The sequence below is a fragment of the Urocitellus parryii genome, chromosome Y, assembly GCF_045843805.1.
Source record: "Urocitellus parryii isolate mUroPar1 chromosome Y, mUroPar1.hap1, whole genome shotgun sequence".
NCBI classification, from domain to species: Eukaryota; Metazoa; Chordata; class Mammalia; order Rodentia; family Sciuridae; genus Urocitellus; species Urocitellus parryii.
Window position 1 is genome coordinate 20897785 of NC_135548.1, and position 16896 is coordinate 20914680.

A 16896-nucleotide genomic window follows, 5' to 3' on the forward strand; every position below is an offset into this window, starting at 1 on the left:
ACTAATACAAGTGGAAAGTCCTCTACGATTAAAACTATAGAACAATGAACAAAGAAATTGAATAAGATACAAAAATGTGGAAAGATCTTCCATGTTCATTGTTTATTAGGCAGAATTAATGTTGTCAAAATGGCCATATTACCAAAAGTTTTATACAGATCTAATGAAATCATCATCAAAATATCAATGAGACTCTTCATTTTGAGAACTACACAAATTGTCCTTCAATTCACTTTGAAGAATAAAATACCTATAATAGCTAAAGCTATTCTGAGCCAAAAAAGCAAAATTAGAATCACAATACCTGACTTCAAATCACACTGCAGATCTACAGTACCAAGGACTGCATAGGAGCTGGGGTTGTAGCTCAGTGGTAGAGTGCTTGCCTAGGATATGTGAAGCACTGGGTTTGATTCTTAACACCACATATAAATAAATAAAATAAAGTTCCATTGATAAACAAAAATAAAACAAAACAAAACTGCATGGTACTGGAATAAAAACAGACACATAGACAATGGTACAGAAAAAAGACACAGAGACAAACCCACACATCTGCAGTCATCTGATTCTAACAAAGGTGCCAAAAACATACAGTGGAGAAAAGATAGAATTTTTTAAAAATGGTGCTGGGTAAACTGGTTATGCATACATAGAAAAATAAAACAAAACCCTTAACTCACCCTGTTTAAAAATCCACTCAAAAACGAATCAAAGTCCTAGGAATTAGATCGGAAATTATGTAACTCCAAGAAAAAATATGTAGGGTCAACACTCTAGTGTATAGGCATAAGACCCCTAAAGTTCAGGAAATAATGCCAAGATTTAATAAATGGGGTGGTATTAAATTTAAAAGATTCTATACAAAAAAAGAAAACTATTAAGAATGTGAATAGAGAACTTACAGAATGGAAGAAAAATTTTGCTATCCATTTTTTGACAAGGATTAATGTAGGGAATATATAAAATCAATAAAAGCTTAACACCAAAAAATAAAATAACCCAATTAATAAAAGGGAAAATGAACTAAACAGACATTTCTCAAAAAAGTAAAAAAAAAAAAAAAAAAAAAAAAAAAACAGCAACAACAACAAAACAAAATACAAATGGCCAAAAAAACATATGAAAAAAGTTGTACATCATTAGCAATTAGGGAAATGCAAATCAAAACTACACTTAGATTTCATTTACAGTTAGAAATGCAGCCATCAAGAACACAATAACAATGCAATAATACAATAATAAATACTGGAGAGGATTTGAAGAAAAAGTAACATTTTACACTGTAGGTGGGAACTTAAATTAGCTCAGCCACTGTAGAAATCAGTATGGAGTTTCCTCAAGACAAGGCATGGAACCACCACGTTATCCAACTATATCACTCCTTGGTACTTATCCTAAAGAATTGAAGTCAGCATGATAGATTAACATATGCATACCCATGTTCATAGCAACAAAATTTACAATAGCCAAACTATGGAACCAGCCTAGGTGTCCATCAGTGGATAAATGGATAAAGAAAATGTGATATATACACACACACACACACACACACACACACACATATATAGTGGAGTTTTATTCCATTAAAAAGATGAATGAAATTCCATCATTTGCAGGGAAAATGGTTGAACTTGAGAATGCTATGTTCAGAAAAATAAGCCAAACTCAGAAAGTTAAGGGTCATATATTTTCTTTCATTTGTGGAAGCTAGAGTAGAAAAAGAAAAAGGTGGCAATGAGGAGGGATCTTGTGAAAATGGAGCCAGGTGAGGTGATGCACACCCACAATCCCAGGGGCTTGGGAGGCTGAGGCAGGAGGATCAGAAGTTCAAAGCCAGCCTCAGCAAAAGTGAGATGCTAAGCAACTCAGTGAAACCCTGTCTCTAAATAAAACACAAAATAGGGTTGGGATGTGGCTCAGTAGTTGAGTGCCCCTGAGTTCAATCCCCCGATACCTCTCCTACCCACCCCACAAAGGGATATGGAAGAGAAGGAAAAAAAATGGAAGGGACATCAGTAGAGTGGAGAAAAGAGATGAGGAGAGGGAGAAGATGAGGAAAAGGGGAAATGCTGAGGAATGATATTGACCAAATTGTAGTTACATTATGTACATGTAGGAATATGTAACAATGAAGCCCACCATTATGTATAATTATAATGTATCAATAAAACAAACTTATAAAAGAAAACCAAAAGTGTTCACAAGCATTGTTTTTTTCTTGGAGAAACTCAGTTCTTTTTCCTTAATTCAGTATGACAACCTAACACTCCATTCGTCTTTTCAGCCTCTTAGTCACTGTTTAATAGTCATTTTCTGAACTCTACAACTATGACCTAGAAATTAGCAAATAGTTCAAGGAGTAAAATAGCCTCAAACATCTGCTTCAAATATATGTGCTTGTCTTGCTTTCCAGATATTTGCTGATCATATATTGGATACAAATATGGAACATAAAGTAACAACAACTATTGAAACTCACTTAGTGCTTTTGTCCCCCACATCTTAGCTTCTCTTTAACGAATTCAATATCAATGAATTATCACATATCCCAAAGGGACATTTGTACCCAACACATTTTCTTTCTCTCTCTCTAATCTTTGTCCCTATAGTTCTGGCTGAGTCAATACTTTCTGAAATTTTAAATAAATTTTAAAAAAACTTAGCCTTTCTAATTGTCTTTTGAGGAAGCTTTATCAAATTTATCATGGCTCTAAATGAAAGTAGTTGTTCAGTTTCTAATATGTGACTTAACATTTTCATTCTTCTTGGATTAATTATTGGGCATATGACATCTAAATTTTTCATACTATTAGATATGTAGTTTGTCTTCCTTTTCGTATAATGGCTGTTTCTGAAACTTTGTCTCAAACTCAGTACAGGTTTTGATTATTTATTAGTCTTCTACAGATGTGTTTGTTTGTAAAACATATCAAATAGATGTGAGACATAACAATAGATTTGGTTTCAGTAGGCGTCATGGTTATACTTTATCAAGAAAGAAATATATTGCCTACCAGTGACATTTAAATTGAAAAAAAAAGGTCATTCTGTGTTTATGAACAGACTTCAAAGTGTCTTGAGCATCATCTAATTGCTCTTTTTCTTCTGATTAGAGAGATTCTAAATAACTATGCCAGTGTATTCTAATGGTATACAGCTGGCTCACTGTGAGAATATGCAATAGTTTAAGATAATTATGTCTCAGAAAAGAAAAAAAAAACATTTTGAAAGTGTGTGTGTCTGTGTGTGTGTTAATAGAAATTAACTCTTCTCTCTACAGTTTCATGCATTCATTTTGCACACAAATTGGATAAAGTATCACGTTTAAGAAGTTTTACTCTTTCAGTTTTAGTTTCTATATTTAAGTGACTGAGTTTAAATAATATATAACCTTATGCAATTTACTACTTTTTCAGCTGCAGTTTCCTCCTCACATGATATTTGAAGATATAAAAATAACTACTTCATAGACTCAGGCTTGTACAACTGATATGAAACCTGGCAGTATGGATGGATGGATAGATAGATAGATAGATAGATAGATAGATAGATAGATAGATAGATAGATAGATAACAGAGAACAAACACATGGATGCTGTTATCTTTCTAGTAAGTTTTCATTTGTCTGACTCTAAAGCGGAAGAGTTGATAGAGAATGATAATTTACTTCTCTGTATTCCATATATATAGCACTCTGTAGAAAACTGGGGTAGGCACACTGTAACTCATTAGAGTTTATTAGATGAAAGAATGATACTAAATTCTGCAGAAATATGTAAAAAAAGTATCATGAAAATATATTAGGTCTGACATTATGAAATGAGAGAAAAGGGAAGAAAATAAGTTGGAGGTTGGAGATTCTATTCATCAATATACTTAGCAAGTCCACCTTATTGTTTAGAATTTAATAGGCATTTGATAAACAATTATTGATTAATTGCATGAATGTTGTGTTTCATAGCATTAAATATACCAGATCATTTTCTGAGAGTCTGTTTGGCCTTCACAGAAGAAGAAAAAACAAAGAAAAATATATTTGTTGAAATGTTAGTATTGTCCTAGCATAGACATGTTAACAGATAAATCCAAGCATTAGTTCAATGATGAGAGTTTACCAATTTATCTGAAGAAGTTAGTCGATTTGGTGGGAAAAAATGTAGACTGAAAATAAGAAGGTTATCCTAAAAAAGGAAATTTGATAGGAAAACATAGAAATGGTTATATAAAGCTGCAGATACAATTACTTACTCAAAGTGTTTCCTCTATTTCATTGAATCATTCTGCTTACTAAATTGTTGCACATTTTACACAATACCCTCAATTTTTGCACTTCTCCAAATGGATACAATATGACAAAAGAAACAGATTGTGAAATACACAAAGTAATCAATCTATTTACAAAGATATTTCTCATCTTCTCTATAAAGAATGTGCATAGTGAGGAAGCACCCTTGGAAGGATGAAATGTTAAATCAGAGGAGAATGCCTGGTGCCCTAGAGCCAAAATCAAGGCAGGGTGCATGCTCTAGAGATTTTAATTGTTTTGATTTACTGTATTAATACTTCCAATATTAATGGTATCAGTATTCCAAAAGAGGAAGTATAGAAAAGAGGGAGGCAGTGAAGAATAAATTTCTATTATTGTGTAAAAATTACCATAAATTTAGAAGCATAAAGAAATATGCATTTATTACCTGATAATTGCTTGAGGGATTATGGAAAATTAGGTTCTCTTCTCAGGACCAAACAGGCTCAGGTAATGGTCCTGGGCAAGGCTTTGTGGAAGAATCTACCTCCAAGCACATTCAAGATTTTTTTACTTAATTCAGTTTTTTTTTTTTTTAATGTAGGCCTGAGTCCTCATTTCCTTGCTGGTTGTTGATAGGGATCATTCTCAGTTCCTACAGGCCACTGCATTCCTTCCCATGTGGCTTCCTCTGTCTTCAAAGGCAACCACAGAGATGTTCTCTACCTCTCTAAGGTCAGATCCCTTTTGTGTTTGAAACTCTTTGGATAGGAAGAGCCGTCTCCTTTACAGGATTTGCCTGATTCGATCAGTCACCTAAAATAATTTTCCTATTTTAGATTAATTTATTTAGGACCTTAAGTACATCTTGAAAATCCCTTCTAAGCAGTGCCTTTCCAGTTTAGTGTTTGAATAACCAGAAGAGGTATGTATGAACCAATGATTAGGAGTCCTGGACTCAGCATGCATGCTCTCAGCCCTGCATTCTTCTTTTTGTGCTCTCAAATACGTCCATTTTAACAACTGTAACTTCTATAAATAGTCATTTAGATATATAAATTTTTTAGTCTGGCATTGTACCTTTTAGAAAGACTCTCATTTATGTTATTTGCCCATGACAGATAGCAGATGCCTCTTGAAGAATTCTATTGAGTTATAGTAAATAATCATGCTGTCATTTGAGAGTTCAACAACTGAACATTTTAAAATTATTGTATGTGATTAGCCTTCCAGGTAAATAAATGAAGGGATTGTAAATGTAAGAACTAGGAGTTTGGAAACATCGAGAATATTAATTGAAGTGATTGTGAAATAGTCTTAGGAAAGCAGGACAGGAATGTGAGTTTTCAGTTAATGATAATTCAGTGACCGGAAATCTAGTGAGCTATGCTGATTCTGAAAAGATTGACTGAAAGATACAGTGGAAAGATATCCAGTATGAAGGATTAATGAGAAATACTCAGGGGGATAGAAGTTGGCAATGCTTGCTTAGGCAGGTCATGCCTAACAGACTGTTGACCCCTTGAGGGTGTAGACTCACCCCACCATTTTCTTGTACAGAAGAAGCATCCAAAATCCTTACCAAATTAATGTACTAGAGTGAATACAACATTGACACTGTCACTAAAGAATGATCCAACACATTTTTAAATAGTACATGTATTTTTGCATAAAAATCACTCAAAACAATTATTGATTTTATAAATTAGAAAGGAAGGAAAATTATATATTCTGCCCTTATATATTTATGTTTTTATAAAAGAGACACATTTTAAGATTATTCAGCTTCTCCAGTCAGCATTAGATAATTGTTAATTTTGTGTTTTTTCCATAATTTTCATATGTATTATTTTGCTTATTTTTGTTAGCATGTATATATCAGGGGCATCTCTACATCTAGCAAAATTTTTAAAAAATGCATTCATGTTATTGGTGGTAAATACATAGCTATAAAATTAAAATATTTATTTTATAAGGAAATAATGAAATACCAAATTTTTATGTTTCTCTATTTAGCATTATCCCTCACTATGCATTTAAGCTCCAACAATTATTATACTTCTACAAAAACATATACATAATAGAAAAGAATAGATTGATAAGATATTGGACCACAAATAAGAAAATTGTTAGCATTTCTTTTTAACATTTAAACCAATTATATATAGACAATGCATAAAAATCAAAGTAAAAGAAATATTACACAGCATATGAAGAAAAATATGACAATCAGGGACCCCAACTCATATACTTAGTTATTCCTTTTTCATAACAAACCTGTTCTCTTCCTATATTTTCCAAAAAAGGGTATGGAAGTACAATATTGTTATTCTTTTTCTGCAAACACAAAAATTCTTTACCCTATATTTTTTACACATATACTAGGGATTCTAAATCAGGTTTTCTTGCAAATACAATTCATTGTTCTTTATTACTGTTGCTCTTTAATTCAACTCTGTTTTCTTGGCCATTGCAACACATTTTTGAACTTGATCCTCTAACATTGAAATCTAACTGCTCTGAACTGTCACCCACACAGCTTTCAGAATTCATCCAGTTCTCAGCATCTCTTCATATCATTTCCCCCTTAAAAGCCACCACTGGCACCCCAGTACTTATAAAAAAAATAGGGTTTGACAAAAAAATGAATAAATAAATAAAAAATAAAAGAAGAAGTAGAATTTACAATTGTCCTCTCAGCTCACTTTTCATTAACTCACTACCTTGTGCATCCCACATAGCTTGTTATGGTTTGGATGTAAGGTGTCATCCCAAAAAGGAAAAATGTTCAGAGGTGAAATGATTAGACTACAACAGCTGTAATCCAATCAGTGTGTTAATCCATTTGATGGATTAGCAATTTGAACAGATTACCTGGTAGTACCTACAGGCAGGTAGGTATTGCAGCAGGAAGTAAGTTATTGGGTTCATGCCCTTGGGGTTTATATGACTTGTTTATATGACTTGTCCCTGGCTCTTTGTGCTCTCTCTGTTTCTGGGCTGTCAAGAGCTAAGAAGGTACATCCACCACACTCTTCTTCCATAATATTCTGCCTCACCTCAGGCCCAGAACAATGAATTCAGCCATCAGTAGACTGAAACTTTGAAACCATGAGGCCAAAATAAACTTTTCCTCCTCTAAGTTGGTCCTGAAGGGGTTTTGGTCACAGCAATAAAATGCTGATGAACACCTAGCTGCAATGCTCAATTAAGACTGTTCCTTGACTCACAAATATTCTCTCACTATATAGAAAATAATATTTCAAAATAATATCCACATTTTTCAAATGCAATTTATATCTTATTATCCTATGGATAGTTAATCAATTATTTACTGATATAATCTCCCATTGCATTTAATTCATACCTATAATGATATTCATTCATAGGTGATTTATATAGCTCTGTAGGCTAGACTGAGCTAAATATGTTTAAAACCTATTCAACTGATCTTTTTTCTAGTTCCAATACAATTTCAATATATAATAAATTGCATTTTCTTTAGAATAGTGACTACTCCTTTCTGGAAAAAAAAATTGTAGTTGCCTGGCCCATCAGGTTATGTTTAGTCATATGACTTCTTGTGTTCAATGGTAGAAATAATGTATGCCATTTCTAAGCAGAATCTTTAAGAACCATCATATGGTTCCCTTATACTATATTTCCCTTCAACAAAATAGAACAGAGTCACAGCCCACTCACAGTGAATGTAAAGGCTGAGGAACAAACATGCCTTTGTTATATGACTTTGAGATATTGGAACTATCATTGCAAACAAATAATTTAGTCTAAGACATGATATGCAATAAATATTGAAGTAAAGAAGAAAGGTTATTAAGATATAGAAATAAGTTTTTAGGTGAAGGCAATTTTGTTTTAAACATAACCTATTGAAAAGAAAAAAAAATACACTTTCATGAGTTACTGATTTTGAGAAATAATGGGAAATTGAGTTGGAAGGGGAAAGGTAAATTGTAGAAAGGAGTATATATTTTTGATAATGTAATTCTAAGAAGAAAATGAAGGTAAATCCTTGCTATATGAGCATGTCTTTAAAGACATCTTCAGGAAAGATTTAAAGGGCTCTAAGTTTCTGCTGGGAGTGGTTTTGAGAACAGGTTAAGAGGTACGGGGAGTCTTCCTTGACTTGAGCCAAGTCCTAAGTTAAGAACACTTATTTCTATTCCAAATGTCCATATTACTCTGTTTGTGCAGCCAAATAAAAACTACAAGACTGACTAAAACAACATCCTGATTAAACCTATGTATACAGTCAATGCTCCATTCACTCCATGATTGTACAAACATGGAATAAACATTAAATTAGTGAAGACTGTCAGTTGCTCCTAAAGGAAATACACACTAAGGTTCTGTGAGTCTCTAGTCACAGTATTTTCACTTGTTAGTCATATGCAAATTTATTTTATGTGTTCCTTTTTGAAGCTATTCTCACGTACTTAATAGTATTAATTCATTAACATTGAACTTGAAGCAAACACTCTTTTATCCATTCTTTATGAATAGTTTTATATTCAGCTTTCTTGTGCTTACACTGAACAACATAGCCTCACTAAGGCTGGGTGCCATGTGAGGCAGCAAAATCACCAGCACAAAACACAAAACTATGAAAGACCTGGCACCAAATAGAATATGGAAAGCACACATTTTTATTGTATGATAACTGATATAAAGGCCTAGGGACATCCTTTTCGACCTCATTTGGGAATATGCATGCTGGCTTTTTGTTTCTGCATGCATACCTGTGAACAACTGCAAAAATACCACCAGTATTGATTTGGTTGTTGCAAATAAATTTTTGGAAGTAAGTGAATTTTCAAATACATATTTTTGCTGTTCTGGGATTTGAAACCAGGGCCTTGTCTGGGCTAGGCAAGTGCTCTAGAACTGAGCTATAACTCCAGCTCTAAATTTGCAAATATAGAATTTATAAATATTGAAAATACTGTATATAAAAAATTAGAAAGGAAGGAATGAAATAGATGATAAGGAGATAGGTAGCATGTCCACTAGTGAGATGAAAGAGAAATTAGATGAATGGATGGAACACAGATAGGTAAAAAAGTAAAGCTAAATCAATGCTTTACATATAGTTGTTTTTCAATAAATGTTAGTTCTTTACCTTTTCCCCTTGCTTTGGGGAAAAATATGCCACCCAAAGCATTAAACTGATGCCAACATTTTGAAGGACTACTCTGTGGAAGTAATAGAAAGCATTAGGTGGTAGAAAGGTATGTTCAGGATTTCTTAGCATTTCATTTTATTTTGGGATTTATTACATCTTAAATCTCAAAAGCACTTGTTAAGAAAGATGTTAACATTTTATAATCTAAAGCATCCTTTAATTTCACATCATCAAATGTCTTTTCTTGTGACTCACCCAGCACATATTCTCATTCAGTTTGAATAGAATGACCCTGTTTTGCACACTGGTGTTAGGATTTTCTTTTTCTGCACTATCCTTTTTATGATTTTTATTTTGCTCTTGATTAGAAATATCTGGAACAAAAATCATTTTAAACTAAACAACTAAACCTTTAAGGCTAATAGTAAAGCATCATCTTTTTTTTAAACTTAGAGATTTCTATCTGAAAAAAAAAAACAAAGAGAAAGAACATGATGAGAGATAAGTAAATTAACACTCTTTGGTCCTGATGGTTTTCCTTTATGAAAACATTGCCTGCAAGTAACTTTTACAAGACAAGCTTTTTTACAATTCTCATTAAATTCAATGAATGAATTGTGAAGGGTAAATTGGGCCCATTATAATCTTACATTTCTTATGTAATATTCATAATCATAGTGTTACATAAGAGTGAGCTAATGTTAACAAAAAGAACAATTTAAATTGCCACTTCCTTGGAGAATGGGGCTCTGCTTGACAAACAGAGCTTCCTGTCCAACTTGCAGCATGCCCATGCAGCTCCTGGAGTGGCAATGAGACCTACACTCCCATATCAGTGATATAATAAACCCTCCACAACACAGAGAGAAAGTGAGGCAAACAAGCCCACTTCATTTCAACTTGTCAGCTTTAAATAAAATCTTCTGGAGCTGAAAATGAGAAACTTGAGGAAAGACAATGTGTGAAGTAACCAAATTCAACACTGGGACAAAACATATTGCATTACACTTTGTTTCCCTAATCTGCCACAAAAGTTTTTCAGATTTTACCATAGATAACTTTTAATGAGATATCTTCTTGTCAAGGAGACTTAGAGAAAGAAATGGTTCTTTTGTTTATTTATTTATTTTCTCTTCTTCTACTTATTGATGCTATAGGAAATACCTCAAGTCATTGCAAATTCCCATGACACCTCTGTGACTTCTGGAGCAACTCTTAATTATTAATTTTTTAATCAGTCTTGGTATAATAGATCATAATGAAAAAAAGTGCATTCTTTTTGTGTTATTTTATTTATTAACTTGCATACCTACATATTGGTTTTCTGTGCCACTTATTGGATCCTGTTCTTTGTCTCAAAGAAAAAAAATCTAAGAACAAAAATGAATTCAAAAGAAAATGGGATCACTGAGGTAAACAGTACTTGATAATAAAAGTCCCTTCCTTTATCCTCCCCCAGTGCCCACTGCCTTCTTCCTGGAGCACAGGTTCAAACACCTCCTGCTTTCCATTCCGGGGGCTCTTCTCTAGTCTTCCTCTCGACTTCCTCTATATCTCTTCCCTTACATTTTTTGGTGTTGCTTTTTTAAATTGTCAACCTTTCCTTTTCCTTTTTATTTGCTTAAACAGCAGTTAGAACCTCTTCAAGAGAAAGGCAGAAGCACCATGTCCCAGCAAACATGCAGCTCTAGCTGTGTGTGTTCCAATGAGAGAGAGCGGGAAGGAGTCAAAGGTGCCTTCTCCCTGGGCAACCTGGAAGTATCCAAGTTTGATTTAAATATTTTTTCTTGTGTTTTGTTTCCAGTGTTGTGTCCCATATATTTCCCAAATAAGCTTAGAATACTCTTCTGTTATTGTTATACTGTTTTATAGCTTTATAACATGGACTCTCTGATTCTAACCTCTTTTATTTTAAAATTCCTAGGTTACTAATTTGAGTGATTAGTATATATAATAATAGTAGGTTGAGGAGTGTGATCCCTGTCCTGAACCTTGATGGCCCATTGTTAAGAAGTTCTTTCAATCATTTTAAGACATGATTTTTAAATACATATTTTAAATATAATTGAAAAGTTCTATGGTATAGCAAAGAGTATATGGGTGGATTACCAAGATTTAAGTTTGAGACTGAAATAACAGAATGAGTATAATTAGAAAGTTTTTTTTTATTCTCTATAATTCACTTGTATAATGTTAACAAAAATTAATATCATGTTATAGGATGGTTAAATTAATGTTAGGCATGTACTGGAAATATTTTTATTCTTATGATTATTTTAATGGTTATCATAAAGCAAAAGAAATTAGTATATTGAAAGTTAACTTGACATATCCAGTATCAGTAAATGGTAAACTGACACTGTGGTGCACACCTATAATCACAGTGACTCAGGAGGCTGAGGCAGGAGGATTACAAGTTCATGGCCGGCTCAGCAGTTTAGTGAAAGCCTGATTCAAAATAAAAAAAATAATAATAAATAGGGCTGAGGATATAGCTCAAAAGAGGAGTGCCCATCCCCCAGGTTCAATCCTCAGTACCACTGAGAAAGATGAAAAAATAGTGTGAATGGTTCTGTTCTATTGTGCAACATATATGCACATATTGAATTTTACAACAAGTAAAATTCTGCCAAAAGTATTAGGTAATTTTTTTGCAACTCAAGATAAGAGAGGTTAGCATTCTGAAACCTAAAGTTTTCTTGGTGTTACTGTACTTTTTCATTTTAACAAGCTGTTATCTTAACAATCACCTAGGTATAATGCATGATTTCTGTTCTAAGTTGAGGTTATTCTTTTTTTTTTTTTTGTCTGTGTGTGTGTGTGTATTCCCACAGTGATGCCTGGGCTGATAGGTATGATGTGACAGATGGATATCAGTGAGAAGCTGCTGGTGGAATCACAATCAAGCTCCAATCTCCTGATGTCAAGTGGTTTGATGATTACTATCTGAAGCTCTGGCCAGAAACAAACCTCCAAAACCCCTGGTTTCAAGAATTTTGGCAGCATCGTTTTCAGTGCCAACTGGAAAGATTTGCACAGGAGAACAGCAAATACAACAAGACTTGCAATAGTAAGCAGATTTATTGTATCATTTAAAGTGGACAAGGCTAAGACTCCAATCTAAGTGAACTATGTCATGGGGATAGTGGCTGTAATTTGTTAGCAAGGAGGACTCTCAAATAGAGTAGGTATTACCACTTAATGGTGATAAACAGGTTTTATTCTCACTAAGAAGAACATATCTCAGCAAGTGTTTACTCTATTGAGATTTAAAGTGATTAAATTATTTATATTTATATCATTCAAATAATTGGACATGTTTTTGTGAGACACAGTACTAAAAGATCATATGGGCTCTAGAATACACCTATTCTTGACACCCTTAAAGGCAAGGACTACATTCTGCTCATTTCTATGATACTGAGCAGATGGAGGACCATTTTTATTATCTCAGTACAGTAGAAGCACATATTAAGGGTTTTATATAGATCTGAAGAGTTAATGAGTGAATATTAACAACACATCCAATTCCTACTTCCATTAATGAAACATAAAATAGTCACTGAGATTTTACTATGTACAATTATGTTGTTTCAATAAACACTCTTAAGATATTCAAACATTTGGTAAATGCTTATAGAGATCCACAATATGTCAAATATTGCCTTAACAGGGGTACTATTATAGGAGAAATTAGTTTCTTCCTTCAAAGGTTTAGTGTCTAGAAATGGAGATATGTGCCCCCTTCCCCCCAAAAAAATTGCTGTTCTGTGTTGCAAGTATTGCAATGAGGGATAAACAAAGTATTTGGTTAGGATCATTTGTTGCACATACTAAGTCTTGGCAATTACATTCTTTTTTATGACTGAATAATAATCTATTGTATATCAGCCTGTATGACCTAACATTCATATGATTTGGTGAACTTTACTTAAGAAAGAAAATGATCTCAAAATATAAACACAAAAATAGAAATGGAATCTTGCAAGGGTCTGTTGTGAGAGGTTATGGTAATCCACCAGCTTCAGGAAAAAAATGCTTCCTTTGAGGAATTCTGAAGTTTGAGCTCCATCTGTCCCCAGAGTAAGAAAATCAAGTTGCTAGTGCATTTGTAACCAAGGTTAGTACCAAGGAGGAATCAGGTTTCCTCTCTAAAAGGGTAGAAAAGGCTCAGGAAAGAGCAGAGGCAGGGGCTGAAGCCATGGAGATTGTGGTAGAAATAAAAAAGAATGAAAGGTTTGAAAAAATAGCACAGTTGCCATTTAAAGACAGAACCAAGCCCAACAAATAGCAATGCTACTGTACCTGGCATTTTAGTGAGATGTAACGCATCATCATCATTAAGCAAACTGGTGACCTTGGGAAAGTTACTTAATTTTCCTGTGCTCTATTTCTTCTTGATGTATAAAATAGGGATGATAACAGTATCTAGTTAATCAGACTATGGCAATGATTAAATGAGGAAATTCACTTAAATGGTGTCTGATATATTCCCAGGGTTCAGGAAATAACAGCTCTTTCTGTTATTATTATGCAGTTTCTTCTGTCTGCAAAGACGTTGCAGTTGTTCAGGTACAAAAAAATGTAAGGAGAAATCTCTGTTGGAAAACAAGTCGTTTATCTTAGAATAAATGATTTGCCTGAAAATTCCTCATTTCTGAAATAAGTCCTAAGATGCCAGCAACTTTTAGTTAGTGCTTTCTCAAATGATTCTTGAGGCCGGTACTATTCTCCTATGGAGGCCTTCCCTCTAGTTGACCTTTAGTTCCTCCCTGAAAATCTTTTCCTTTAAGAATGTTGTGTAAGCCTGTAAAGCACCTTAGGACTGCTTTCAAAATCTGTATCTTCCTGGGTTTCTATTGATTGTGAAACAAGTAGAAATGTTGAGGGAAAGTACACAGCAAAAAGGCAATGACTTAAGATGATTCACCTCTGAAAACAACTCTCCTCATAAGTGGGATTAATATTCATCCTTTGGGAATTCTCTGGAAGCTAAATGAAAGGCTTTATTCAATACAAAATTTAACACATTTCATTATATTCTACACTCTAATTTATTAAACTATTCTCCAGTGGTTTGTTTGTTTTTGTTTTGCTTCTGACATTCTCTATAATACTGAAGGGAAAATCTTTGTGCAAAAACCTTCGAGCTTCTGTTGAATTATTTTCTTAGAATGAATTCCTATGAATAGAATTACTGGGTCAATATAGCTGATTCTTTACATTTTAGTTTCTTATTTGCATTGCTTCCCCACCTGTCAATTTCTACCTTCCTTTTGTTTTTATAGAGCTCAGCTTAATATGTTTCTTGGCAGCTTCTCAAATAGTTTCAAACTTATGTTCACTTCTGACATTGTTTTATGGGACTATTAATCATGCTCAATTTTGTTTTTAATCTGAAACCTTTAAATGAATCAATGTGGCATTTCAAGTCTGGGCAAAGGATGTGTTTCAGTGTGTGTATGGATGCTACAAGATCCGTTGGCATATTTAGTAAACCATTACAATGTATTTACTTATGAATAGAAGTTTGAGTAATGGGACTGAAGTAGGGTATTACTTGGCAATATCACATTATAATAGTGAAGTTTTAAAATTTGGTTTTATTCTTTCTTTGTAATCTGAAGATCCATGATGACTTTTCTTCTGCCTTCATCTGGAGTGTTTTGATCAGTTTTACTAGAGGGTTGACTTGGGCTGTCTTTCAGCTCTTTTGGTGACACATCTCAGTTCTTGAAGTCTACTGCCTGTCCATCATCTGATTCACACCACATCTCATGCATCACACTGGTGGTGAGCTCATCTCAGCAAGATCCCTTTCCCAGCCCTCTGCTTGCTGGTGTATTTCTGTCTAGGTAAATTACAGGCAGTGGAATGGCATTCTGTTTGCATGTTAGCAGGGAGCCTGGAGAGTGATTTATTCTACTTGGCCATTATGTAGTCAAATTTGACCTTTTAAAAAATAAGTTTTCATTGTGCTCAAAACCTAGCTCTACTAAGTACACACTATTACCTTCATATATGACCTTTTTGGTCTCTCCAATGTGATATCAGACTATTTAAATAAAGAGGGTTTTTTAAGCATAAAATGAGGGGCAGGGAGTAAGATGTTAATAAAGAGCACGGGATTTGGAAATAAAACAGCTGATTTCAAGTTCCACTTCTGTGACTTACTACCTATGGGGCTTTGACCAGCATAGAAAACTTTTTGAGTCATGGGTGCCTTATTTAAAAATGGGGATAACAATTACCCTGTGAGTTTCTTGAAAAAATTTTATAGACCATAAACTCTAAGTCTTAAAATATGTTTAGCATAGCAGTTCTACATATCTGAAATAAACTCAACTGGAAAGAATTATAAATCTTCAGTGGAGACTACTGAAACATTATTAGTTACTTTGAGCAACACATCATTGGTGAATGGGATAATGAATAAGTGAAAGAAGGACAACATTGTCTATTTTAGCATGTAGTAAACATAATAAAGCTGTAATTACAGTTACAGGTAGTTAAAAAGGGTCACCTCCAGAAGCAAAGATGAGCTTCCCAATCTGTTTAATGCCATTTTTACTCCATGCTAAATACAAAAACTACCTGAAACCTCCAAAAATTCTAAGGCATCTCTTGCATTATTGGAATGAATTTTATTGTTGTTTCTTTTGGTTTGGTTTTGTGCATTTGTGTGTGTAAAAGCTCTTACCAAAAGAGGTTTGTTTTATTTTTAATAAATGGAGGTTATTAGGCAATGTTTAGAGGGGCATGCAAAAGAGGGCTGGGGATAAAAGCTTATGAACATGAAAAATATAGCTATTTTAAATAAGTTTAATGAAGGATTTAAATGATGAATTGGCAATCAGTCTAACGGAAGACCTTTAAAAATATGTCAAGGATCCTTTTGTAAGCAACTGAATAATCATCAATAATTTATTAATAGAATACTATTAATACTATTTTAATTTAAGCTGCACAGCAGTATTTTGGTTATGAAATTCAGTTCACAAACAAGCACAAAATATTTTGCATTGACCTGTGGAGTGTCATTCAATGATGGATACTTCAGAAGGATTATCTTCTGAGGAATTTTTCTTTGGTAAAATAAAGACTTCTCAGTCTGGCTTTGTCTGATGCTGTAGCTTCTTTAACAAAGACTTAAATGTTCTTTTCCTCTCTTCTTTATGACCTATATCTAAAGTCACTTGGGCACATGCCTTTTTTTCTGCTTTCTCCCAATATTCTATGAGCTCTACAAGGAAGGACCTGCAGATTATGTATCTCTATAGCTGAAGTACAAAGTCCATTGCCTAGAATTTATTAGATGCCTGTCAAATACTAAGAACATGGAAGAAGTTCAGGGTCCAGTTTTATAAGATAAAACATCAGGTCTTAGGTCCCTGCAAACTCTACAAGCAGTTTTGTAACTTTGGTGAAGTCAGTTAAGTAAGTTCCTCATTTGGCAAATGGAAATAGCAAGGCTTCTTAACCTACTCCACAGATTAAACATGAA